The sequence below is a fragment of the Carassius gibelio genome, chromosome B8, assembly GCF_023724105.1.
Source record: "Carassius gibelio isolate Cgi1373 ecotype wild population from Czech Republic chromosome B8, carGib1.2-hapl.c, whole genome shotgun sequence".
NCBI lineage: Eukaryota > Metazoa > Chordata > Actinopteri > Cypriniformes > Cyprinidae > Carassius > Carassius gibelio.
In genome coordinates this window covers 12,606,163-12,634,072 of record NC_068403.1, presented here as the reverse complement: position 1 = coordinate 12,634,072, position 27,910 = coordinate 12,606,163, and the positions used below count along the sequence as shown (strand labels likewise).

Below are 27,910 nucleotides of genomic sequence, written 5' to 3'. Positions count from 1 at the left end.
AAAATATGGTAGCAACATTTTAGGTTTTACAGACTTAACTTAAATTGCTAAAAGACTATATATACCTTTACTTTTTCTTTTTCACTTCCAAAAACTATGTTTGTACCAGTATTTTACTGTAAAATTACATTAAATATAATTAATTTATTCACCAAATATAGAATGGAAGCTTAACTGTTAACCATTTAAAAGGTTTTCACTGTAGCATTTTTTAAGTGTTTTACTGTTAAAATCAATATATATATTTTTTAAAGTGAAAAAAATACTATGGTATCACCTTAAAGCACTTTTATCATAATGCATGATTTGTAAACTAATACATTTTAATGTCCAACACATAACCAGCTCTATACAGTATGTGTGTCTTTGCCAATGTAATAAAATTGCTCATTAGCGCACCTTGTATAGCATTGCACTTGTGATGTGAAAAACAAGAAAACTCAAAAACAAGTTCTGTGCAACACTGTTCAGCAAAAAAAGCCAAACCATGTGATATCAAGGCAAAATCGCATGGTTGCTTGAGCAAATGTGCTTTTATCTCCCGTTTTCTTTCTTTAACCATGTCAGCTGGGTTTAGTGTAGAGCTGATTAATTCCAAATGAGAAAATTAGAGCATAATATAATAAAATGTTAGCACGGTCATGTTTTAAAGGAAATTGAACATGCTTTTTATAGTCATTCACTGGACTGTTCACTTTTAAACTGCCACCAAACATGCAAGAAGCAACACAATATAATTTCTGCAAAAATATTTTCACTGGAATTTATTTTTCATGAGCCTGGGTTGGAAAGATTCCTCACAGTACGCCACCCAAACATAAAATGTTTGTAAGAAGTACAATGTGTCTGTCCTTCTTACTCACAGTTGACATTTTCCAGATAGAAAGAGACTGGCTCATCTTGCATATCTATTATTGACACAATGACAGTGCTGCACAGATTGTCTCAATTATACAAGAAAAACAGATAAATGAACCCATTGTCACAAGGACAAAAATATATATTTATTCATAAAAAATAATAAAAATCTAAATACTACAAAAAATTCCTGGCCATTTAAATGCACCCACCATTGGCAGTTTGCACCTTACTGTATCTAGACAATGAGTCTCTATCCATCTTGTTCATTTTCATACCAACACTCCCCACATTATCATGTAATTTGTTCCAGTAATCTTTGGCTGTGCTTCAAAAGGTCAACAGCCAATGGGGTCAAAGTTTAAGTGTTTGAACCTCACAATGCTTGAAGTGCGCACAGCATATCATTGAAACAAACTATGGGAAAATGACTTCAGAATAATATTTCAGATAATAAAAAATGAATAAAACTCCACCGATGACTCACCAGAATATGTCTTGGAAGCTCTGTGATGCAGAAGAGATGTGTTTGCTGACCCAGACTAAGTAAGCACTGGAAAACCTTTACTTTCAACCTCTGTGAAACCTGCAACAGAAGGTAATACAAGCCACTTTAAATATATAGCTTCTGTTGTACTTGGTAAAAAGTCATAAAATGAGGCTACAATGTAAAGGTGAACTCAGTGTATTACTCCCATACACTCCAACTTTACATTTGAAAAATTAATCTTTTGGAACCGGAAAAATTGGCCACAAATCAAGAGATACATTTCAAACATTTAAAGATGCTCTTTTAACACACATCAGTTTGTTTGGTTGCAACTTAACAAGTGAGATTATTGATATTGATTGAGGTCGACTTAAAGAAAGGTCAAACCGAGGACCGTGCAGTGAACAAATCATGAATTGATACAGCATCTGTGCTCTGTGGGAGTCGTCCTTTCATCACGTAGCTCTGACTCACAGGTTTGTTTGGCTCTATATTAAACATACTTTATCTCTCACTGTCTCTCTTCATGCAGAGACATATTGTGTCCTCCTACCTAAAACAAAAGCCTGTTAAACTGAGGATAGCACATCTCAGAGCTCCAGCTGAGAAAGTGTGATCAGCGTGCAGGCCAGAGACTGAATAGGGAGGAGACAGACTACTTGTAGAAAACCAAGTAGTACCAGTTTCTCAACTGCAGGCATACTGGTCTAAGATGGTTAGAGCTGGTTTAGTGTTGACCTAGCAAAGCAAAGCTATTTACCAGCAAAGCTTAGTCTGTGAAACACACATCACAAGAGTCTTAAAATTTCAGCCAAAATTCCAAGATTCTGATCACAGGACAAGGTTCTGGGAGAGGGACGTGATAGTGGCCTGTGGTGCTTTGTGCACAGCATGTTGATCAAGTTGAGGTGGTCTGCAGGGTTATTCTAAGTCCTCTGTGACTCTTAATTGCAGTGCTGTCAATCCAGTTTGTGTCCAAACAGCATAATAAGGGGTCATTACGAGACCAGAGTGGAAAATAATGGAAGAGTCATTAAAGCCTGGGGGAAGCAATATCTCTCCACAGTGTGGGGGGACAGGTAGTCTATTGCCCTGAGGAGATTACCAAAATGAAGTAGCGTGTCTCTGCCAAAGGCTACATTCAAAGACACAATGTTTGGGACTGACTGACAATCATAACACACAGACCAAACCTAAGCATATTTAAATTTGAGATATGATGTCATGGTTTACTCATGTAAATACATTTGATATCAGTTACCATGCTTTCATTTATATACAGGTCTAGATAATATGCCCATGGGTATATAAAATATAATCTGTCATATTTGAAAGCACTAAACCACAAAGAAAACCATAATGAATGGCTTTATTCAACAAGTAATCTCCCCCAAATTACCATTTCCGGGCATTTTGGAGAGTATCACAATGCATGCACACGCTTTCCCCTAAGAGTAGAAAAAGTTGATTATTTTCATTTTAGTGCCCCCCCCCCCCCCCAACCCACCCAACGTAACCAACACAGATGACATTGATTATGTTGTTGGGAACTCTCCAAAATGGCAGAGAAGAACTGTTGAATATATTGTTATTTTTGTTTTCTTTGCACACAAAAAGTATTCTCGTAGCAAAACTGAAGTTGAGCCACTGATGACACATGGACTGTTTTACTGATGTCCTTAATATGCTTCTGGACCTGGGAACAATACAGTTGTGTTGGTGTCTAAGGAAGGGTCACAGAGCTCTCTAGTTTAAACAAAAATATCTTCATTTGTGTTTTGGTGATGACAAAGGTCTCACAGGGTTTGGAACAACATGAGGGTTAAGTAATTAATGACAGAATTTTCATTTTGGGGTGAACTAAAGCTTTAAAGGTACAGGTTGTAGGACCTGTCATTAGAGGGCGCACTACCAAAACAATAACAATTGCGTGCTTTGATGACGCTAAGAAGGAGCGTGGAAAGATGGGATTTGTTGTCTTCTAACACAATAATTGGGCATGCATAGCAAATGCAAATTCAACGATTTGCGAAGTAGATTACATAAAAAGTCAATGCAAAGACGCGATCAGACTATGGATCAGACTATGGATCTAGAGATGCGATGCCCCGTGTTAGGCGTGTATGCCCCATAATACTAATCTTGTTGACCGTTATAATATCAAACGTTTTCCGTAAAGATACGAATCAAAACAACTCACCTGTCGAGTAAAACACAAGCGAGATCGGCATCTCTTTATACTTGAAGTTTGTCGCAAAGCTCTCTCCATCTAGAAAATGCAACACTGATATTGATGCTCTTTCTCTCCTCTTGTCCCAAACTCTTCTTGGGTCGTTTGGTTGGCCCGTATGCTTACGTTTACAGGAGCTGTCCTTGTCGACAGAACAAGTAATCAGCTGGACAAAATATATTACACTAGCCTAGTGGTTTTTGGATATTTTACTGCAAATATCTTACAAACTGTAGCTTTAAGTGAGTTTAGAAACATCCATGATGTATACCTTTTAATTTAATCAATATTCATCTAAGATTTGAAGTACACTACAAGTGCACATTCAATACAGTTAAGAACAATTATTTTCCACAATGGTTAATTCGTCACCCAACAACGCCTTCCACTGTGCTCTGTCTAGCTGTTTTAAGAACAAATCCTGTTTAAACAGACTCTCAAATGCTGTTGCCTACACCAGTACGATTCTTTATAACAGAACCATAATATTCCGAATATAAATGTGTAATAATGAATGTGAGGTAATTACAGCATATCATGGCTTGAACACCCCTCATGTTTCTCTGAATTAGCCCCTGCTATCTGCAGCTGCAATGGAAGGAAATTGCCTGAAAAGAAAAAGAAAGGACAAAAACAAAATACAAAGAGAATAAAGAAAGATGTATGCTTCGGTGAATAATGCTAAACAACAAATGACAGCTCCAGCCTTCAAGTAGAACAATACCATCATTAGATAACGGGCTGTTCTCTTTTCAAGACCGACCCTCGGGTTAATGAACGTATCTGCATCGCTTTATGCACCATTACATGGCTTATCTTCCCACGATGCTAATGCGACTCATGACTAAATTCAATGAAGAGAAGTGCCAAAACAGCAGTCTACACCAGCCCTGTCATGGCTTTATCCCGCAAGGCATGAAAAAATGCTGAAGATCAGTAGCGCAAAAGGTACAACTGTGCTTGGGGGTAAGCAGCAGTTCTCTGCCATTCTGTCAAGACCTTTGTGCACTTATTATGGAATACTGTCACCACTGAAAGTATCTGAACATGTTTGAAGTGGAATGAACATGAGCCATCCCCCATATTTCCCTTTTGAAATAACATCACAAGCTGGTGAAGGTGACATTGCCCTGTGTGAAACTGCAGTTCTCAGGAACAGTACAGAGAATATCAATTTTCTGTAATTAAAAAACATTTTTAATCCTGCTTTCGCCTGAAATCTGGCCTACACCTCGTTGTGCTTTGATGATGAAAAAAGATATCTGCGCTATAAAATCGGATTGCATGAGGCACATTATAAAATAGCCCGATATACACACATCTGTGACCACACATCAGTTTGATTATTTAATGTACTATAATATGAAAATTGTATGTACTCATTTGCCCGGCAAACATAGACTGCTTACAGCTGAGCTAACAAACCTGATCATTAAAGATCTCTGATCAATATATTGATTTACTTGGACGAATACGTTTTTTTTTTTTTGGGGGGGGGGGGGGGGGTTGTGATTATTCCTATTAATGAATGTAATTATTCATTGCATTTTGGTGCATTTAATAAATTATGTCTACTTGGGGAAAAAAATGTAATTGTATTAGCACTATAGTATTTTAAAATTGTGATTTAGGAAATACAAATGTGATTTTAATTGCATTTTAACAGAGGCTAACTCTCTTTTACAGATATTTTGTATTGAAGGACTTGTGTGGAGTAAAAGCAGATGCAATGACAATCTACGTTCACATGCACTCAAATAAATTGTTTACAATTATATCCATGAGCTTGATCTGAATAAAATTTTGATCAAATTGAAATTGTTGGTGACCTGAAATTATTCGATCAATAAAAAAAATAAAATAAAAACGATGCATAAGAATGCTTGAATTTGTCTGCTTTTCAATCAGATAAAAAAATTGGACACTTGCACGGTGCCATGACATGCATGTTTTACAAATGTTTAACATCATACAAACATTATAGCGAATTTTCACATTTCTCTTCTTAAACTCTAGAGAAGATATCTACATGCTTACCAGTGTCTTTTCTGAGAAACTGAGACTCAATTTGGCATCTGTTTATCTCATGCTGTCTAGTAGAGATATCACAAAGCTTTTGTTAGCGATTCCCCTGCTCATAAAACCTACTTAAACTGGTAGCCATGTTTTTGGAAAACAGTAATGACCATCTCTGACCAGATAACAACCAGCTTTGAGAAGCTATAAACAATATTCCATGCTCCAAAACAAATCTTTCAGCAAAATGTTTTTTCCTTCGGGCATGAAAGAAATCTCTGTTTCATGAACTTTGTGAGGTGAGGTAAAATGAACCAAAATAGCTACATCAAAACGCTCTGCACAATAAAACCTAATTGGCACCTCTCAGCTTCCACACTCCGTCTATCATGCCTCTCGCTCCACGTCACTGTGAGTTACAGTGATGAATGTTTGTTTCTCTCACAATTCGAAGACAAATGCAACTCTCTGAGTCTGCTCAGTTCCTTGTCAGCATTTTAGTCCCAATCCTGCAGAAATCATAATTGCCTCTCTTCCACTTTCTCTGCTTCCACACAGCTTTCAAATTCTCCTATACCTCCAGAGCGCAATTCCATCAGGTCCCAACGGCAAAATCAGATCAGCAACCAATAGCCATTAGCTCCTCTATTTAAAGAGATCTATGCAGTTGTGAAGATTGCTTAGAGTCAATTACGCCGCCTGTCTGTGTTTAGCCTGTGGCCATACTGCACTCCGACGGGAAGATTATTGAGTTTCATCGCTCTTTTAATGGAGAACGCCCCCCAGCTCTCACCTCACGTTCATTCAGAACATATGCAGGGCAGTAAACCCCCTCCAAAACCTTACCGCTGCACGGCCGACTTCTGCCCCGAACCGATAAGGAGCAGTAACAAAAGACATTGATTTGCCCCATAAGGATTAAAAAACCATCCATCCAGTCGATGCAGTTTTATGATACAGTACTAAAACTCAAATGGCTGCATAGTGCTGTGAGGTTGAGTAAAGTTCACTGTGCCGTTAAGGCATAAAACAGTGACAGCTGAGGTGTGGCTGTGAATGTAAAGGTCAGTATCTGCTGTGTTATTCTGAATTCTAATAGTCATACAACAGATAACTGTCGCTCAGCTTACCTTATTGACTGTTTCTCTGCTTTAAATGAAAGGAAATCTGTAGGACAAGGGACTTTGTGAATGAATCCGATTTAGACGCTGAAAATCTCAGTGGGCTAAAGCTCACTGAAGTAGCAGGAGCATCGAAATCCCTGGAGGTAGATAAAAACCCTCCTTATTTCTGCAACCAGACAGACGGCTTCAAAGGAAAACACACAAACATACAGAACAGACCCAAAATACAAATTTCCCTTCCGTCCAAAACACACCTCCAGCACTGTTCCCAAAGGTCTAGGCAAAATGGAAACGGAAAATTTTAGAACAAGAACTGAATAGTGTTACATACACACACAAAACAGCATATAATGCATTAAGAGTTTAACCTGTTCTCAGTTTTAAGTGTTTAATGGTCTTTATGCAAATCGTTTACTACCAAACAATTTTTACAGTATTCAGTATGTACTGTTTATATAGGCATGTGAACAGAATTCATTACACATAGTCTATTATCAATCCTATTGCAGATCACACTGTGCAACATAGATCTAATAAACTTGCATGCATGTAGACTATACAATGAGGACACCTACTAACCCTATTGATGGAAGAATAAGGGATAGGGAGGGATAAGAGCTTTAGCACCATATCTTGTTGATTTCAAGTCACATTTTTATTGGCTGGCCAGTAAATGTGCATCGTAGCAGCAAACGTACTTGTACAATGGTCAAGCTGTATGTCTGAAACTGTCAGAAAATTAAATGGTTGTCTTTGAACCTCTCTCACTGTAAAACATAGGTAATCACGCAATCACAGAAATAACCATCGACTGTTACATGATGCCAATCTTTCATCTGGAACAGCCAAAAACTGAGCAGCGTGTCTTGGGCTTTAGGCAACGAGTATCAATAAATCTGATTCAAGTGAACCATTTTCACCCAAAACTTGTGTGTTTTTATGTTTGTAAAGTATAATTGCTATTAACTTAGCAACATTATAATTAAAAACTCAACCAAAATCAATGCACTACACTTCAGTAGCACTATCTGAACAATTGTTTTGTCTATTTACATTATTTCAGATTTGTTATCTTTGATTCTTCCAAGATATCTACAAAATGTAAGTCAAATATAAGACAACCTTTTTGATGACCTGCACAAATTAAATTAATAATGTATGTCCATACAGAACAAACTGATACAATCTAAAAATAAATCATGTATCTGTTACTTGATTAAACAGGATGAAATAAAATATGGGAGAATTTATTTATTTAATTATTTATTTATTTTTACTGTAGTTTCTGAACAAACTTCAAACAGTGTTGCCTTCCAGTGCAAATGTTTAAAGATTATAAAATCAAGATATACTGAGAAGAAAAATGACATTAAATGATCAATCTTGTTTTATGAGAATTTGACCAATTGAAGTTGATCAAAAAGAAGTAAGTTTGTGATATAAAGTAAACTGAAAAACAAGAACAAATATCTGCCAACAGGCCCAGAAAAATCAAGTGTTGTTACTGACTGATATTTGATCTTGTTTTAAGCATGAATTCCATTCATTTTGTTCAATTGAAAGACTTTGAATATCTTCGTGTTGCATCTCAAGTAAACATATTTAAGGAAGTTTAGATATTCGTATTGGAAAACAAGACAAAAATGCTGAGGAAGATATGAGTTTTTCCCCCTTTTACAGTGCATGCAACATGTAACCATGATATGAAATAACATGACATGGTTTTGAATTTAAGACTTTCTGCTCTCTCTCTCTCTCTCTCTCTCTCTCTCATATATAATTACAGAAAAAGACTTAATCCAGGAACCAAGCACTAAAACACTAAGACTCTTATTTTGAAATGTATGTGCTTTACTACTTCCAGCTAGTCACTGAAAAGATGACATAGATAAAATGTGCACTCTTATTACCATCTATTACATATTACAATATAATCACCATGAAGTGAGTGTTGTCATTACTCATCAACAGTAGATCATAAGCAATCATATCGCGTAAATATGAGGTATTAACTGATTGCAAGCTACTCTGAAACAGCAAGCCTGTAGAACGCGCTACAGTACAGCGTTGTGACTTTGAACTCATATTTATTCAATCAAATCATTGCCTTTTTTAGTTTCATAATCCTATTAGGCTGTAACACAATTCCTTTGGCCCGCAGGGACCCTGGTTTCACAGACATTTAAAAAATAGTTGACAGTATGCAGTATACTTGGTAGTTTACACTACCACCAAGAAGACTTCTAAATTTAGCCACACTCTTCCACTGCGTTTGACACAGAGATGGGAGGGTCTGTTTTGTAAAGTAGATCCTGTTTTCTATTTGTACTCAAGGTATGAATGCAGTTGATAGACACAGTGTCCTGCACCAAGGGCTTTAACTAACAGCCCATTTTTGAACACACATCCCAGTTCTCAGGGGAAAAGGACCACAGGATGAATTATCAGGTAATGTTCCATTAACAGGCAAGTGCTGCTAATGCATCCATAAACACAATTACAATGAAAAACAAGCACAGCGTGAATGGGGCAACTGATTTTTTTTTCTTTTTTTTTTTCTGATATTATGTTTGCATGAGCATCATAACTGACCAAACGGACATGTGATGCTGGTTGACAGCAAGTAACAGATCCTCACATATCCGTGTCAGCCTGTATATCTCTCTCTCTCACACCACACACACACACAGCAAAGCAACTGACCTTACTGAATATTTAACAATATGTTCCCTTTTTTCCCCATCATTTTCTTTCCTCCACCCACTCAGCTCGTCCCGACGAGTCCTTAGTCAGCATTAAACCCCACAGTTCCAAGGATCTGGCCCAGCGTGATCCACCACACAGTCTCCAGGCAGGAAGAAGTAGCAGAGGAAGAGAGTCGGAGTTCAGCTGGCATGCAAAAGACCATGGGGGGATTGTGGGTAACAGACCAGGCATTCCAAACAGCTGATCAGACAGACAAATCACCACATAATGATTATACAACTACCATAAGAATATCCAACCTTACCCAGATAAATACAGCACACTGCCGTTAAGTGATCATGTAATATATTCTCAACTGCTTGATTGTTATATCGTCAAAAATGTAACAATATTATCATCAAGCAATATATTTGAAGTTAGATGTAAAGTACATCATACTTTATCTGCATACATACACTCACATAAAACTAATATAGTCTACTATATAGCAAATCTCAATGATTGTTTATATTATTGCACAGTTTTCATATATCCGACTTTAATCGAAAACATACACTACACTCAAGTAAAGTGATATATATTATAGCAAATTCCAACTGCCTGATTTGTTTTATTTTATCATAAAATGTAACCATATTTCACCCAGCTCTTTATACAATGCAACAGTTCAACTTTATTCTAATACATAAAGCATCTGCAATACATATAGTTTTGCAATACATACAAGATAACTGTGTAGTGTGTTATATACTACAGCATATAGCATATCTCAGCTGCTTGATTGCTTGCATTGTCACAAAAACACAACTCTATATTTGAATATACGGTATATTATACAGTATACTTGTAAAGTGATATACTGTATACTGTATACATTTCAACTGTTTGATTTCAGTGCAAAATGTAACTATATAATTATGCAGCTCTTTAATGTAAAATTGGATATACAGTAAGCATATCCTATATAGAAAGAGTACGCTCATTCGGAGTGTCAATTTACAAAATACAGCTATATTATTGCCTAGAAATATATATTAGAGTGAGAAGGTTCTGGCTGCAGACTTGCACTCTCAGACTTGCATTCTCAGACTTGCACTCCCAGACACTTGTGCTTCCGCTAGCGACGTCACTTGCAGTCTTTATTATTATTATTATTATTTCTATTTATTGATAACTTTTTGTTTGAATCTTTCAACGTTTTACAACAGTAGCCAGGTGGTGAAGACAAGAAAAAAGAAACTAAATTACAATGTCACTTGCAATCGCTACTTGCATTCTCAGACTTGCACTCTCCGACACTTGTGCTTCCGCTAGCGACGTCACTTGCAGTCTTTATTTATTTATTTATTTTTTTGTTCTATTTATTTATACGTTTTTGTTTTGAATCTCTCAACATTTTACAACAGTAGCCAGGTGGCGAAGACAAGAAAAAATAAACTAAATTACAATGTAGCTTGCAATCGCTACTTGCACTATCCGCTACCTGTGACGTCACCTGCAATCAACACAAATCGTGCATGTTGCTAACATAGACAGTAAAAGGTTGCCAATGGAGACAAGAAGCTGTGGTGGTGATTGATTAAACGATTAAAACTAAATTAGTAGGCCTACTACTATACACAAAGTTTTTCGTTAAGCGGTTTCCTCCTGTAGAAAAAAACTAACACCTAATATGGCATAATGTATTAGGACACGTTAAGTTCAATTAAAAGACCAAATTCGATATATAGTTATTATTTAATTTACAATAAGGCAAGCAGATGACTATGAACACAATGCGAACACTTAATGTGGCCTAATAACAGACTAAGATGATAAAGACAATTCAGTAGGCATAGCCAATATGTCTTGTTGTTGACTCAAAGTATATACAGACCAGCAAATATGAACGTGCATTATGAAATGCATTAAGTGATTTAAAAAGGATCAGCTCCGTACAGGCAGGCAGACGAGTACAGAATGCAGTGAGTTAAATTGTACATTAAACGTTTTCCTCCTATAGAAAATCATAAATAAAACACATAATGTAGCTTAATGGACAAAGACAGTGATATAAACGAGTTGTAGACAGTTTATTCTATATGGAAAAATGCTTAACGTGAAACTTTGCGCGTTGCGTTTATTCACTACCACAGCTTCTTGTCTCCATTGGCAACAAGCACGATTTGTGTCGATTGCAAGTGTCGCAGGTAGCAGAGAGTGAAAGTAGCGATTGCAAGTGACATTGTAATTTAGTTTATTTTTTTCTTGTCTTCGCCACCTGGCTACTGTTATAAAATGTAGGGAAATTCAAACAAAACGTAAAAAAAAAATCAATAAAATAAAAAATAAAGACTGCAAGTGACGCCACTAACGGAAGTGCAAGTGTCTGAGAGTGCATGTCTGAGAATGCAAGTCTGAGAGTGCAAGTGCAAGTCTGCAGCCAGAGCCTCTTGATTAAAGTTGGATATGCAGCATAACATAAAAAGCAGTAGATGATATTTAGCAAATCTTGGCTGTGTGACTTTGTATCATTGTAAAAATGTAAATATAGCAGATCTCAAATGCTTGATAGCTTGTAAAGCTGCTGTAAAACAAGGTCTATTGTTTAAAGCACTATACAAATAGTTTTGACATGACAGTAAGGACAGTCTGTGAGCAGTTTGTGACACATTTATTTGTGTATTTCACAATGACGATAAAAAGAAAAGCATTTGGACACAAACATCAGATCACACTGCAAAACAGCCATGACAATAGGCACACTGCATGTTTTCCCAAGACTCCAGAGAGCTCTCTTTCTCTCTCTCTCTTTGCGGAGTGATTTGGGCATTGAGGCTTGTAGATAACCCTCCGCCGCGTCCTTTGAGAGCACACTGCAGGGGCCGGGCCCCGTTCCTCATCCCCCAGGACAGCCATATTCTCTATTCTCATTCATCTGCCTTCACATGTGGAGAAAACCAATGAATGTTGCTTATTATAGCTGCAATTTGGTGCATTGTGGGGGATGAGACATTTTGACTGCGGACCTGTGATTGTACCCAAATGGAAAAAGGGCCCCGGGGGCTTCATCACACACTTTTTGTCTTGCTAAACATTTAATGAAGTGGATGTGCTTCAGAAACAAGCTAATATGAAGTAGACTGCAGACTGTTTAAAAATAAGTGCGCTTAATTGTATTATATGTGCATTTGTAGTGTACCTCTAATCTAGAAAGTACATTTTTAAGAATCTGTACTTGCAGATAATATAATATTAATGAAATAAATTGCCATGTAAGTGCATTTAAAGACAGTACACTTTTATTATGCACTTTTACAAAGTCCTGATTTTGTTTTGAGCGTGTACCTGATCATGCATTATTTTTCATGTGATTCACGTTATTACAATTCATTTCTCTCCAGCCTGGCACAAATGGCTTGATTAGTTCCAGGTTTAATGAAGGCCTGCCTTCCCAAAAATGAAATGAGCTGTACCAGTGCGTTGTGATTGGTGGAAAGCTTAGACGTTGTACTGCCACGGCCCTTGAGAAAGCAACAAGTTACGTCTGCTCCAGTATAGTTAAGGATGGTGTCAATATTGCCATATCAAGAGAATATTGAACAAGAGGATTGCGCAAAACTTTTACTTTTACAAAAATTACTTTTTTTCAGTACCAGCTCACTTGAGGTTCCAAGCGAACCGTTCCATTATCAAAGCATGATGTGTAAACTCTGCTGATCACAGATTGGCCAGAGAGAATCGTCACTATCTGCGTCATTGAACTTGTAACATGAGACACAACAGACCCGCTAGATTTTATTCAGCACAGTCAGCGAAGGATCGAATGCAACAGTTTTGAATGATTTAGACATACCCTTTGTTGATAGCCGAGGAGCGTCTCCAGCGAGATCTTGATGGGAAAAAGCTTTTCAGGATTCACAACAGTAGAGCCGGCGCAAATATAATGACTTGAATAATCCCTCCCACTCTAAAACAGTACTAAACTGCAGTGGAAACACAAATCGAGCCGAGCCAAGCCGCACTGAGCCGAGTTGTACCAGTGGAAAAAGCAGCAGGATGTGAAGTGTAATGTACGAGTCAAAAACCCTAGGCACATTTAACTTTCACTTAAGCTGGCGAACGATCTCAGCTTTAGTGCAGATAGTGAGGAGCTAACGATAACGTGTGCCATCATTACAACACACCCTTTACGGCACTGGTTCTGGCTTCTGTTCACACAGAGCTCGGTCCGGGAATGAACCCGGCCATGTTACTAGGTCCCCAACCCGGGATCGATCCCGGAATCAATCCTGGGATGTGTTTGCGTTCACACAGAAGGCAATCCGGCATTGTTCCAGCAATTTCCCGGGACCAACGTGCAGTGTAAAAGGGGCTCAAGCAACACAAGATTACCTCTCTATCTCACATTTCCCAGCACTTCTTACTTGAAATCGAACAATACAAGATTGTGATCACCCTCACTTACACAAACACAATGGACCTTTATATGTGCAAACGAGCTAGAGGGTGGTTATAAATGTGAATGCAGAACCTAAACAACAGTGTGTCGTGCATTTAACTAAAGGGTCATCCAACTGGTCGTAACCACACAGGCACATGCTGGTGTCTCCTAAAAAATGGCTCCAGGGTCTTGAAGGCCACCAGACTTTAATAAAAACAAACAATGATCTTTGCCATTCTCACAATCTTCTCTGACCTTGAGTCCTTGATGAAAGGGAGGAATGATGGGAGGATAAGCAGGGTTATGGAGGACTGTTGTTAAACATAATTTTTGTCTACTCATCCTGGGCAAATGTGCCTGCAAATGTCTTCAGTGAAGAATTGTAGACAGTGTTGTATCAGTGTTAGATGAAAGCGAGTCAGACATGTTCTGACAGGGGCTTGATGTTGTGTTCCTGTACAGCGAGGAAACAAAGGTAGTTTGTGGTTAAATATTTCATCTTTAGGCGAATATCAATTTGTAATCGTGAACATCACTTCCTCTTTTTGCTCCTAGATTGATCATGGTCTCAGCACTTGAAACTGTGCGACTAAAACTCAAATGACTAATAAAATTGTTATGGCACTGTCAATGCAAGGACATTTCTTCAATCTGTCGTATTAACAACCTTGAGAAAATGAAGTGTGCTTAAAAGGATAGTTCACCCAAAAATGAAGAATCCATTGTTCCAATAGTATTTTTTTATTTTTTTTCATGTCAGTGGCTACCGTCAAATGTTTGTTTACTAACTTTCGTCAGAATATCTTCTTGTGTGCTCAACAGAAGAAGAAAAGCTCAGGTTTGGAACAACAAGGGTGAGTAAATGATAACATTTTTATTTGGGGGCAAACTGTCCCTTTAATTATATTAAATCTTCACTTGTATTTCTAGAAAATGCTACTTGCAGATAATATAATTTAATGAAATAGAATGCTTTTGACATACATGAGCTTCATTGCATGCATAAAATCTGCAGATTGCACTATGCCTGACCCCATTCCTCCCCTTTAATTTCCCATCAGCCTTCACTATCCCATTGAAAAAAGGCCAAAAAACTGAACAGTAAAGTTGAGAATTTGTCAAAAGACCTACTTCTATGTGAAAGCAGAAAATCAATTAAAAACAGCTTTTCCATGTCGGCGGTGTGTTGCGGGTGCTGAACCGCTAGTCATTAATGCTCTCAATCCTCCATCAGGGTCACTTGAGTTCTCCTCTCAGTGCTGTCTTGTATAACACTATTCATGTTACCCGACTTCGGTCTTTATAGGTATGTTTCAGCCGACGCGAGTGTGGGATTATATGTTACTGCACCTAAAACTCAGCCCTTTTAAACACCATCAAAAGCTCCTTTGCTGTAACTGACCTCGATGCTAAAAACAGCATTGTGGAGTCTTGCATTGCATAACTCATCTCACAACAAAGAGAGGCCTCTAGTGTTAGTGACGAGACCTGTGGCAAGGTTTTCCATTAAGACAGAGAGGTCACACATATCTGAGCTTATGATATAATAATCACTGCGTCTGACCTCAGGCTGTTAAATTAGCACATACTACATCTATCTATCTATCTATCTATCTATCTATCTATCTATCTATCTATCTATCTATCTATCTATCTATCTATCTATCTCTACCCATCTTGGTGTATCTCTCCATCTTCATATATATTTTATTTTATTTTATTGATTATGGATATTTTGGATATTTTCTCCACCCCGGTCACTTCAGTCCCATTCACCAATCAACCTGCCCATACTGATGTGAGGCATTCATGACATTTACTGAGAGTGACAAAGAGAGAAAGATGAGGGAAGAACAGATGCATAGCAAGAGTAGGATGAGAACATGCTGTTTCTGCGTCGCTCTGGGGTCACTATCCTTGTAATTCTGTCAGCAAACTGCCCTTTTGCTGCAATCAGGGACCCTGTTTCATTTCTTCAAATGACACTGTTGATGCTACAAAGGACAAGGTGATAAAGGATCACTGTCTTTCTCTCAAGGAAGGCCATCTGTCAGACCTTGTGTGTGTGTGTGTGTGTGTGTGTGTGTGTGGTTCCGAAGGATAAAGAGTGGGCATCTAATCATCCTAAGCCAAGCTTCAGCCATGTGTGTGTACACAGTTGGCGACCACCACCATGATCACAAACAGAGCCCGTTCACAACCCGAGGTGACGACAACTTCAGAGACATAAGAATGAGCGACGAGTCCGTATACTGCTCACAGTCATTCCAACAGGCTATAAAATGAGTGTAAATGTCCTGAAAAACCAACAGAAATGTGTCAGCACTATTACAGGAAGAGTAAAGCTTTGGCTCGGCTCAGAGGATGCCTTTAAAACTACTTTACATTCTCCTACTCATATATCATGAAACGTTGCTCGGAAGTTACCTCAGAAAATGAGTTAAGTAGCAATGGTGCTGAAGACATGGATATGGAAATTGACTTTATGATATGTGAAACGAGGACAAGACAATACGATACTATGATTACATTATCATAGCGCCACAGTAATATGTTGCATCGATGCAACATTTGCTTTAGTATACTCTACTTCAAGTAGATGATGATCTCTTGACGAGGATCCCCTTCCGAAAATATAATGAAAGCCACATATTTTCACAAGACCCATTTATATAAAAATTAAGCATGATATTATAAAGACATTTAATATTGTCACTGTACTAATGCCAAAGCTAATTTATAAAGTATTATCTGGAAAATCTACCCATTATTTAAGTAATGTTGTATATATATATATATATATATATATATATATATATATATATATATATATATATATATATATATATATATATATATATATATGAAACTTTCAAAATTTGTTTATTCAGGTATACCTCTTTGTTGTATATTATGTATATTTCTTCATCTACAACATTTTAAATCAAAATAAATAAAAACGAAAAAGGTAAAAATGAAAAAGATTTAATAAAAAATGTAAAAAAATAAATTATATATAATTATAATTATTATGTATGTAATTATATCTATCTATGATGCTACTAAAATAACGATGAACTGCATTTCCAAGTGAAACAGTCACTAAAACAATGACTAAATATGCATTTTGCTTTTGGTTAACATTATCTAGTTCACATGGTCCAGATGATGTCAGCAGAAAGGCTAAATCACTTATTTTGGTAGAAAAATAAGTCAAACCACATTTTTCTTTGCAATAATGTGCACAGATGAATCATTCACAAAAAGAGTTTTAATTACACTTATTAGGAAAGTAGATTGGGTCCATTTTTATTTAATTTTCACTGTAGAGATTTTGTGGAACACAAAAAAAAATTAATCTCATTGTACCTGTAAAATTACAATAAAGAGCCTGAAGTTCAGGACAGAAAGACATGCAAAAGACTGGAAAGGTTGAACTAATTGACTGACTGACTCCCACAAGGTTATTGTCACCGACAGAAAGAAGCGAAACACACCCGTTTCACACACGAACACACACTATTTCTCACAATCTCTCCCCTGAGCACATACACGAACCCCTCCCCATGCGTATAAACACTCACACACACTGATTGAAGATTGTTCAGCTTGTGTGAAGTGAAACAGGGACGAGAGCGTGAGATTGCTAAGCGCCGATATACAGATGTGTGAGTGGAGAGAGAGATACTGAAGTGTGTTAAGAGAATAACAGCTGCTGGGAGGAACACGGGGAGTCCTACATTTTGTGCTTCAGTGGAGAGAAATGTGGTTTAATTAGCAGTAACCTTTTCAGTATCCAGAGACCAGCCCATCACATGGCCGTACGCACGCACAAACACACACCTCACGTACACGGTCAGTAGTTAAAAAGTGGTCATCCTTGGCCACGAGCCCAGAAAGTTTTAATGTGACAACCAGCAGGTGCTGCTATCAAGGTGAGTCAGTGTTTATCTGCAATTAAAGCATGGCGTTTTGATAAATCTGTAAAAATGCGCTCAATACTGAGGGAATACACTGATTAAGGGTCTCAAAATAATTGTGAGAAAATGAAGGGTTATTTACAAATATATTATCTGCATAATTTGAGTGAGACTTTAAAAGGAAATTATTAGAAACGTAAAACTTGATCATATTCGGCAGCATGATTTGAGATGATCTAAAGAGCATCTTGAGCTTCATTTAAACCAAGAACATCTAACCGTCTGTACAAAGGAGTTCACATGATGTCACGAATTTACTTAATTTAATAATGACCTAGAAATAGTGAAGAATCATAATGTTTCTTTGTGTTAAATGTTTTGAACCTTAAAACTTTGCATATTTACATGTATAAATATACATATATCATTTTATTTAATCCTTGACACTGAATCTATAAATTCAGTGCTGAAATGTATAAATATATTTCAATATATGTGACGTTATAATATATTTAATATAAAAAGCATCACTTACAAAAGTTCTTACCCCTTTTCACCTTGTCTTGTGCGGCAGGTTCAGCGTTAAACAAAAAATATGGCAATCCCAAAATCCATCGCAATATCCATCCCAAAATTCCAGCTGCAGAGTTCTGGTTAGATCCACACAAGTGAGTGAATTTGAGAGACAGGTGTGCCCTCGATGTATGAACTGATGATTTCAGTGCATGATCACAAAGACACACACAGAGAGAGAGAGAGAAAGGCAGAAAAGACTGAAGGAACTCTCGAATGAAACCCTTCAAGTCTGATAGAATCAGTACGAGACACAAATATCTCTCACTCTTTTAGAAACGGGGTGAAAGAAGACGCTCCGAAATCTTAGAGGAAGAGTCCCAGAAAGGCTGAAATGATATGTAGTCCATGCCTCAAAGGATCAGAGAGAGTCCTAAAAGAGACAGTCAAGGGACAGTGAGTCCTTACCCTGAGGCACTCCTAGAAGAAGAAACCAGTGCAGAGCAGTCCTAAATCAGCTTTCTGTTTCTCGCACAGACACATTCGAGGTCCTCTTCCATCTTCCTCATGTCTCTGGGTTTGTGAACAGTGTTAATCTCTCGCCGTTGTGCACTGATCTGCAGCTAAAAGCAAAGCACCTCCCCCACCTCTGCTAATCCGGCCCTCTCTGTGACGGCCCCTTTTTGCTGCAGCCAATCAGAGCGAAGGCTCCGCCTCCAGGCCTGCCTCTATTTTCTGCCCCCTCTCTCATGCACTAACACTGACACATTATACACTGGATACTCTATTACACTCAACAGACTGATGCACAGAATAACCCAAAGTCTGGATCCGAAAATGTACGGATGGGGATTTAGCAATGACTCCCATGTTATAATGTTTTGAAGCGTTGTTAATTTGTGTCTGAAATGACATGATCGACACTGATAGTTTGTTCAGCAATAAAAATGGCAGGAAAAAATACAAAATATTGAATGTTTAGCTGATTATCCAAGCCATTTAGGTAGTAGATTTTTGTTTTGCATTTCTGGAGCAGCAACTGCTCGAAAGGTACTAATTTTTACAATGTTAGGTAGTAATGTGTACCTTTAAAGTACTTACGTGCACCCTTTAGGGGTAAGTAAGGCACAAAGGTGTAGCTTTTGAAAGACTACCATATCAGTGAAAGTGAGATGACGAGTTCAATAAACATATCTGAGAACATCATTAGGTCTCCTGTGCTATGAACTAGCAATCTCTGAGCAACAAAATTAGCTTCTAGGTAGTTCATCTTCATGCTAACGAGTAGAAACACAATGGTAAAGTGGAGCAAACCATTTGATTCCTCATGATACAGTTGGGTACTGAATTCCAATTTTATGTCGTACAGTTGGAAACTATTCTTATCCATAACTCAAGTCCAACATACGGTAAAAGATTCCCAAAATAAATATGCTAAATTGCATTTGCATTTATTTCATTGCATTTATTTCATGCTAAGCATTCTACAAATACATGTCTACATGTGTATGCATTTAATAAAAATACCCTGGAATTGTACTTTTTAGTATACTTTAACTGGATACTTTAATTCTGCTTTAATTCAGAATGCTGTTTAACACAGTACATCATTTGAGATGTGGTGGATAAGACACTGTGGTGGAAAAATTTTCTGGACTTTCAGATAAAATAGGACAAAGACAATAACTCACTGTTGAACATTGTTAGTAGATGAATTAAACTATTGAAGTGTTTTTAAAGAGAGTTTCAAAAAGTCCACAATGCCCACCGTTGAAAAAAATTGTACTTACAATTTGTACTTACATTGATTTGCAACAAAGCAACCAACAGGAACTCGGCAACCTCCAGCAGTCAGTGTGAACACCTTTAAGTTCACACTTTTTACATGCATCTTACTTTTATGTTATGAAGCACAAGGTGGTGTTGGTAGATTTGAAGCACTAATCAAAGGTGGGATGTAGGCATAGGAGGGTGATTTATGATTTATATGTGTAGCACAAACTGTCCAGTGTGGCCATTCACACTGACAGAGATTTGTAGTGATGAAGCAGCAGGTGTGGATATAAGATGACAACTGATGGACAACAGTTGGCAATGCAACTAAGTTGTAGGTTGTGATGCAGTATTCAAAGCAAAAAGAAAGTCAAGCAGAACTATTGCCTCGTAATACAAATGGATACAGCAGTGGAGGAAGAATGCCTACTCCTGACCAACAGTCAGCAGCCTCCAGCAATTCAGTCCCTGTGATTGTCAACATAGCACAGTTAGGAAGTTTCCTTATCCACAGCAATATTCCAAGGTGAGTGGTAGACATGGGAAGGTGACAGTGATTTATTTGTGTGACACAAATTGTTTTCTCCATAGGCATTCACACTGACAGCGATATGCCATGGCAAAGCAACAAGAAGTAATTTACGTTCAAGTTTGCATGATTGTTAAGATGACATGACTGACAGCAACTGTTGGCAATGGAGCCTGACTGAACAAAGTTCAACTTTATGCAAATGACGCAATGATGTGATGGGGTGACTGCAGATGCAGAAAGCTGAGCAGAACGAGCGTCTCAGGATGCAAATGCAGTCGAGCAAGAACACCTACAATCTTCAGCAATTCAGTCATTTGATAATGTATGTTTACACTTTTAGATGCATCTGTCTAGGTACATTTAGGAGTTTTCCTTATTCACAGCACTAACCCAAGGTGAGCAGTGGACATGGGAGGGTGATGGTGACTTCTTGCCCATATGGGCCATGTCATACTGCATCTGGAGGATAGGAACTTGGCAGTGCCTTTGAGGGTGCGGGTGTATGTACGTATGCTTGGAGCATCAGGAAATTAAAAACAGTTCTTCCCAGAGTCCAGGCGGTGGTCAGAGGTCATCCCCTCTCTGCAGTCTGTTGCCCAAGTGCTCTCCGCAGTTTTGCACGCTCTTTTACACCCAGCAGACAGAAGGTATTATTTTCATCCGGGTGACCACAGACGTGCACCATCACAACAAAGCACTTCATGCTCCAGAAATCGCAGAGTTGCACAAGAGCACCAGGAGGTCTGGTAAAATGAAGAATGCACAGCCCCCCATGAAGCACCTGCCTCACACACGCAGGGAGCTCTCGCAGAGTCGTGAAAGTGGTCAGTTTGTTGACAGCTGTTTGCCGAGACGGGAGGTATTGATTATCTCTTGGGGGTGGTGTGAGGTTGTCTCGGTCTCTCTCAGGACTATCTACCTCCATCCCTCTTTCTTTGTGCCTTACAGGACAAAGCGAACGCCTCTGGGGAGGATGCCTGCCAATGTCCAGACAAGTGCTGAATATTTGATGCGTCCCCAGTGGCATTAGGAGTCTGTTAATGGCTATCTTTAACATACGACCCCCTAGATCAAAGGCTTGACACCCTCTGTGGACATATCCTATCAATAATGTACCACCGCAGACCAAATTTAACACCCACACAGACACAAATTAGAATTGAAAACTGAATGACAGACTAGATCTGTGGGGTCAAATATTCAGTGTCATATCCTTGTCAGCTTTTTAAATTTACTTTGGACTGTCGGCAAAAATGTCCTGCAGCTTATTCTACCAGTTATCAATGTTTCATGACCATCCATTTTCCAAATCTCAGGGGTACGGGGATGTTGAAGTCTATCCCAACATCAGTCAATCACACCTTCAGGCAATTTAGTGTTTCTAATTGCTGCACATCTTTGGATTGTGGGGGAAACTAGAGCACCTGGAGGAATCCTGACCTGGGGCTTTCTCAAAGTGATGTGCTAGTACACACTGAGCCACTGTGGCACCCAACATCTTTTGTCCTATTTGGTAAATACTTAATTATTAAGCTGTATAATTAACACTCAGATGGTCTTTCTCAAAAAATAATCTCCTACAAGCAAATAGCCCTCTGATAATGAACAATAACTGTACGTTATCACATAAGGCCTTGATACATCCACAGCGTAGTACTTTTCACTTAAATGTTAAATGTTTCAAACTCCCAAAATGATCTTCAAACTAAATTAGTTTTGGCCCAATATTCTTAGAAATTATGGCTCGTTCTTTGATTTCACTTAAAGTATTTTGAGGTCTTTAGATCAACCCTGACATAATGGTCAATGGAAAGTGGAGTCTTATACATCATCCTGCTGATTGTACATTATTACTTTACATTAATGGGCTAATAAGGTTTGTATATTTGACAATATCTAGTAGTAACTTCAATCCAATATTAAATTAGAAATATGTCATGTAAGGCATAGCTCTTCTTGGAAGCAATGTTCGAGTTACCAATGAATGTAGCCGAGCTGTGCTCTAGTTGTTCATACCATTTTTTTTTTTTTTTAGAGTGCATATTGTCAAATGACCTGTGTGCAAACAGGGACTGAATGGCAGTTTAACTAAACTCAGAAATGCTCAAACAGGAATGAAAGTTTGAACAACTGAAATAAAAGAGATGCTAATGCTACTTCCCTTGAGCACTTCTGTGATGCGAGAGAGAGAAAAGTTTCACAGAGAGAGAAAGAGAGAGAGAGAGAGAGAAGGGGGCATCTAATGCACATGAGATGCACACAGTCGCATGGCTGCACTTTGACGTAAATGCAACTTGAATCATCTAAACACATGAGCAGCCAGCAGACCCCAGCAAACAGCAATTAATCATGCCCACATGTCTGATTTCGGGCAAAACTTCCATCTCTGTTTCTCTCTCCAGCAAGAGTGTGTGTGTATGTGTGTGTGTGTGTGTGTGTGTGCGCGCAAGTGCATTTGCAGTTTCATGCTCCCATTACCACCAACTGTGTTTTACTTTCACAGACCTGCAATACTTTTCATAAGAGTCAAAATATGGGAAACATCGAATGGTACATCACACCGCCAGCTCAGCGGGATTCAGCCGCATGACATGGTTGTCTAACCCTGAACTCCGTCAAACTCCGTTTAATGAGGCCAGCAGGACTGGGGCATGAGTCGGGCCAGGAGGGGTCTTAAAAAGCCCTGCAATGCAGTTAAGAAAAGACTGGATAGACAAGGACATTTCACTACCCAAGTGTTCAATTAGCATAGTGTAAGCGGTCAACACCCAAAGCACAGCAAGGGGGCTAACAAGGACACTTAAAGTTTACAACTTACTTTGCAAATAAGTTTGCAAGCTTGTCATGGCACCAACAAGGGAGCATGTGCCATGCCGAGCTGCCATCTTACCACGCATTTTACATTAGTGAGAATTTTGACACATCATTTGAGTAATAAAACTTTTAAACCTTTTAAAAACCTCGACACATCATCCAATGTCTACTGTCCTCCAGAACATTGGCACACGCATGTCCTTCACTTTAATTAAGTATTTCATTTCAGCATAATGCCATCTCAGTAGTTTTATCATTGACAGCCCTGAGGATTTGGCAGAGGAATAGAAGTTTGGTAAACTGATTTGGAGACGCTGGAAAAGCTTCTTGGCATGTTTAGATTGCGAGAGGTGCATGTAGTTTTCTGGGCGTAGGCGGACGTGTAGAGGAGTATCTGAGTTGTAGAATGTCATGGCAGATGGAGGCAGATGGCCATTCATATTCCTGTATCTCATTACAGCTTCTCTGAGTTTCATATGATCAGTAAAAAACTCCCTAACAGATGCATTAGACCTTCAGTGCAGGGCTCATTCAGTCGGGGGACAGCTTTTACTGGCCAAGAGGGTCACTTTACACAAACTCTGATGTAATAGATGTATCTGACTTGCAAATATGAGATTGTAAACTGCAGGGTGGCACAAATTTGACGGCTGATATGTCTATGCTTCAGACTAAAATGCACATCTTAGGGTTCCCACAGTAACCCCAAAAAAAATGTAAAAAGCGTCTCTCTCACGGCAAGCGGGACAGACGCGATTCATGTAAAATTTATCATCTCAGTCTGTTAAAACATTGGAATGAGTTGACATCGGTTAAGTTAGCAGTGGACATTTCAGCAGAGGAAGATCTCGAACTAGAAGCATCTGTCAAAGCCAATCCACTCGCAAGTTGCAAGCAGATTTTGCAGATGTGTTTTCACCCCTGCCAGGTCACACAAACCTCATACACCTCCACATCGAAATGATCCCCAGAGAAGTGGAGCGCAGCCGCCCCTATAGTTTACTGGAACACAAGAAAAAAGTGGTATAGGATGAATTAAAGGCCATGCTAGAGTTGGCAGTAATAAAATAATCGCATAGTGACTGAGCGAGCCTAAAAGTGTAGTGCCTAAAACAGAAAGGTGAATGCCTTGAATTCGATGGTGAATTCGATGCTTATCTAATGCCCCGAGTTGACGAGCTGCTTGATCGGTTATACTCGGCTCACTTTTATTCGACACTGAATTTAACGAAAGGGTATTGACAGATCCCCTTATCATCATTATCAAAAAAAAAAACAGAAAAAAAAACAGCCTTCACAACACCGTTCAGATTACACCAATTTGTTAATACTGCTGTGATTGCGGTTGCCCAAGTCCCAAGACCAAAAAGGAGGTGAGACAGTTCCTGGGGCTGGTGGGGTATTATAGAAGGTTTATTCCTAACTATTCTGAGCTCACTAGACCGCTGACTGATCTCACTAAAAAGGATGCACCAGACTAAATCCATTGGACAGAGATATGCCAAACAGGCCCTAACCAAGTTAAAGGCTTCCCTGTGCGGCGGGCCACTCTTACACTCTTCTTACTTTGATCTCACTTTTTTGCTGCAGACGGACGTGTTGGACAGGGGGCTGGGTGCGGTCATGTCCCAGGTGGTCGGAGGGAGAAACAAAAAGAGAGACCTGATACAGCACCATTGAAAAATAATGTTTGGCTATTCAGTGGGCCATCCTCACCCTTCGTACTTACCTCTTGGGATGAGAGTTCACTCTCTGATTGGACCACGTACCCCTCTTGTGGCTCCACCGTATGAAGGATACCAACGTGCAGATCACCCATTGGTATCTAGCATTACAACCTTTTAAGTTTAAGGTGGTGCCACAGGCCTGGGGCACAAATAGCTATGGCCGACTTCCTCTATAGAAATAGAGGTGGTTGGCTGCAGGCCGGTTGGCTCCCTGGCCTGAGTCTGGCAGTGGGGGTATGTGGAGGGGGGGCGTGGGAAAGCAAAAGGCTGCAGTGGGAGAACAGGTGTGGGGACGAGCGGTGATAAGGAGGTCAAGTGAATCATGACTAACACCTGTCTTTAATTCCAGAGATTGGCGGAGAGATGAGATATAAGGGTGATGAAGACCTGGGAGTTGGGAGAGAGACTGAAGCCAGTACCATGGAACATTTTGTGGGCCTGTGTGAAAAACTGTGGGGGCAGAGAGCCTAACAGCACTTTATTTTGTTTAATTTGCGAAGGAAATAAAAGGTTCGCTTGCCACCCCTGACTACCTCGTCCTTCATCTATTTGAACCGTATTACATTATGCTTGTCTTTTAAAATATTCAACTGGCTAGATATTGCTGTATTGTGGAGTGCAGGATAAAGCATCTTTAAAAGCCATTATGATTTCAATAAAATCAGTCAAACTGACCCTATAGGTCCTATAATTTCACTGATCAAAAATTAAGGGATGTAATGCGTGGAAGTATGGAGGAATTGATTTCAGCAGCTCAAAGAGATGTTCGGATGCAATGTAATGAAATCCGACAGTCATGATGACCACGGACCATATTTCCAGAGTCCAGTTGTGGTTTTATAATCTATCAACCATGGAATACTCGGAATCACCTTTCCAACTCAAAGGTCACCTCCTTTGTCATTACTGCAGACACCACAATACAACTACACACTAACTTTCATTTTCAACAAAATGAGAGTTTACTGCGGATGGATGACACATCCACACTGACCACGGACATTTAGCCGATATTTCTGCTAGAAAAATGCTTTAGCAAATAGAATAAGAGTTTATATTGGCAAGCTGTCATCACAACATGAAAGACGTTACCAAGAAAAAGTAATTTTTTGGCCTGTCACGACCCTCCCACTCCATCATCCTGAACTCTCACAATAAAGCTTTTTGTCCAGAGGTATGCACAAAACAATTTGTTGTCCTGGCATCTTTGACAAATAGAGGGTTCAGGGAGCTGCAGGAGAAATATTGAGAAACTAAGAGAGCAATCACCTTGATTTCCATCTAAGTGTTTTATGAGAGCTGCATTTAGAAATTTGGAGAGTAATTGTGAATTGTCGATGGCAAATGTTAGGGAAATTATATTAAATAATTCACTATTGAACTGGTTTCAGTATTCCTAGCTGGCTGGTCTTAATTGGTTTAAGGTGGTCTCCCAGCCTGGTTGTAGCTGGGTGGCCAGGTGAACTCCAGCTGAAAAGTGCCTAAAATCACTCTTAATCCAATGTAGACTGATGAAAGGTGGTTTATTCAGCAGGGCTGATGCAATTTTAATGACAAACAAAACTCCTAATTTCTGGTCAACATATATTGTTCAATTCAAATTTAATATACACTGCTGAAAACAAAAACAGTTTTTTTTTCTGTTTTTTTTTTTTCTGTTTTTTCAGTTTTTTCTGCCAAACAGCAAAACCAGCTAAACACAGGCTTGGACAGACTGGGAGAACAGCTAAACCAGCTGTTCTCCCAGTCTGTCCAAGCCTGTGTTTAGCTGGTTTTGCTGTTTGGCAAGATGATTTCCTATGCTGACCATTGGCCAAAACCCCTTTACAGCCAGTCGACACCCGGGAAAATATCTAAGACCAGTTTTTGTGGTTAGTTGTGGTTAGTTTAACTAAAATAAGGATTTTCCCCCCAATTAAAGCTCATCAGCAGTGGCTGTAACAGTGAGGTGTCTGACTGCTAATATTCAGAGTGGACTTAAAGGTCCTAAATTCTGTTGTTGGAGGCAGAACGTAATTGGACTCTAAGATGGCCTCTCAAATAAATCAAGTCTTTATGGTCAATTTCAAGCCCAGAATTCAGTACACGCATCTTCCGTACACTCACACTTAAAGGAATCTCCAGCAATATACGCTCACAATAGGATTCTGAAAAAGCGCAGCGGGTGGTGTTTGTTCTCGTATAAGTGTCTGTTTTACTTGGTAGTGTGCTGTTTACAGTTTTAAAGCAGGAAGTTGAAAGCGGCCCTGCTGTGCAGATTGACAAAAAGCACAGATTTGCACACATGCACATTCAGAGGCACTCACACACTGAGGTAAGGTGAACGATGCTCACTTTATGTGCTAATTGTCAACAAAATCAGTTCAAGCACTGTGCACACCACCTGACATGCATTCATACACCAATATTGTAGGTTAATCTGATGCTGACATACAGTATTTTGGTATCTTAAATATCTTAAATTTCAGTATCTTATAACTAGTAAAGACTATAACTAGTAAAGACAGTAGAAAGTGTGCACTTCACAAGGGGTTATGTTACATTATGTTTCCTTACAATATTATTAGTGAACTTCATATCTGGCCTGCCAACCCTTGTGAAAAAGAAGTACACTTATTGAATCTGCATTTTTAGTGTACTTCAAATCTTATAAGTTTATTTAAAAAGGGGGTACTTCCAGATAAAGTTATATTAATGAAAAAAGGGCACTTAAGTAAACTTCTTATAACACGTAATGTACTTTATTATAATTTAAATAGTCTGTCATTCTGGGTTTTATTTTGT

At 38.7% G+C, this 27,910-nt stretch overlaps 1 protein-coding gene across 4 annotated transcripts in view; it reads right to left on the bottom strand.

The window, feature by feature from the left end:
* nkain5 (sodium/potassium transporting ATPase interacting 5) overlaps positions 1–27,910 on the bottom strand; it is a 39,716-nt gene that overhangs the window by 7,457 nt on the left and 4,349 nt on the right. The window lies entirely within an intron of this gene.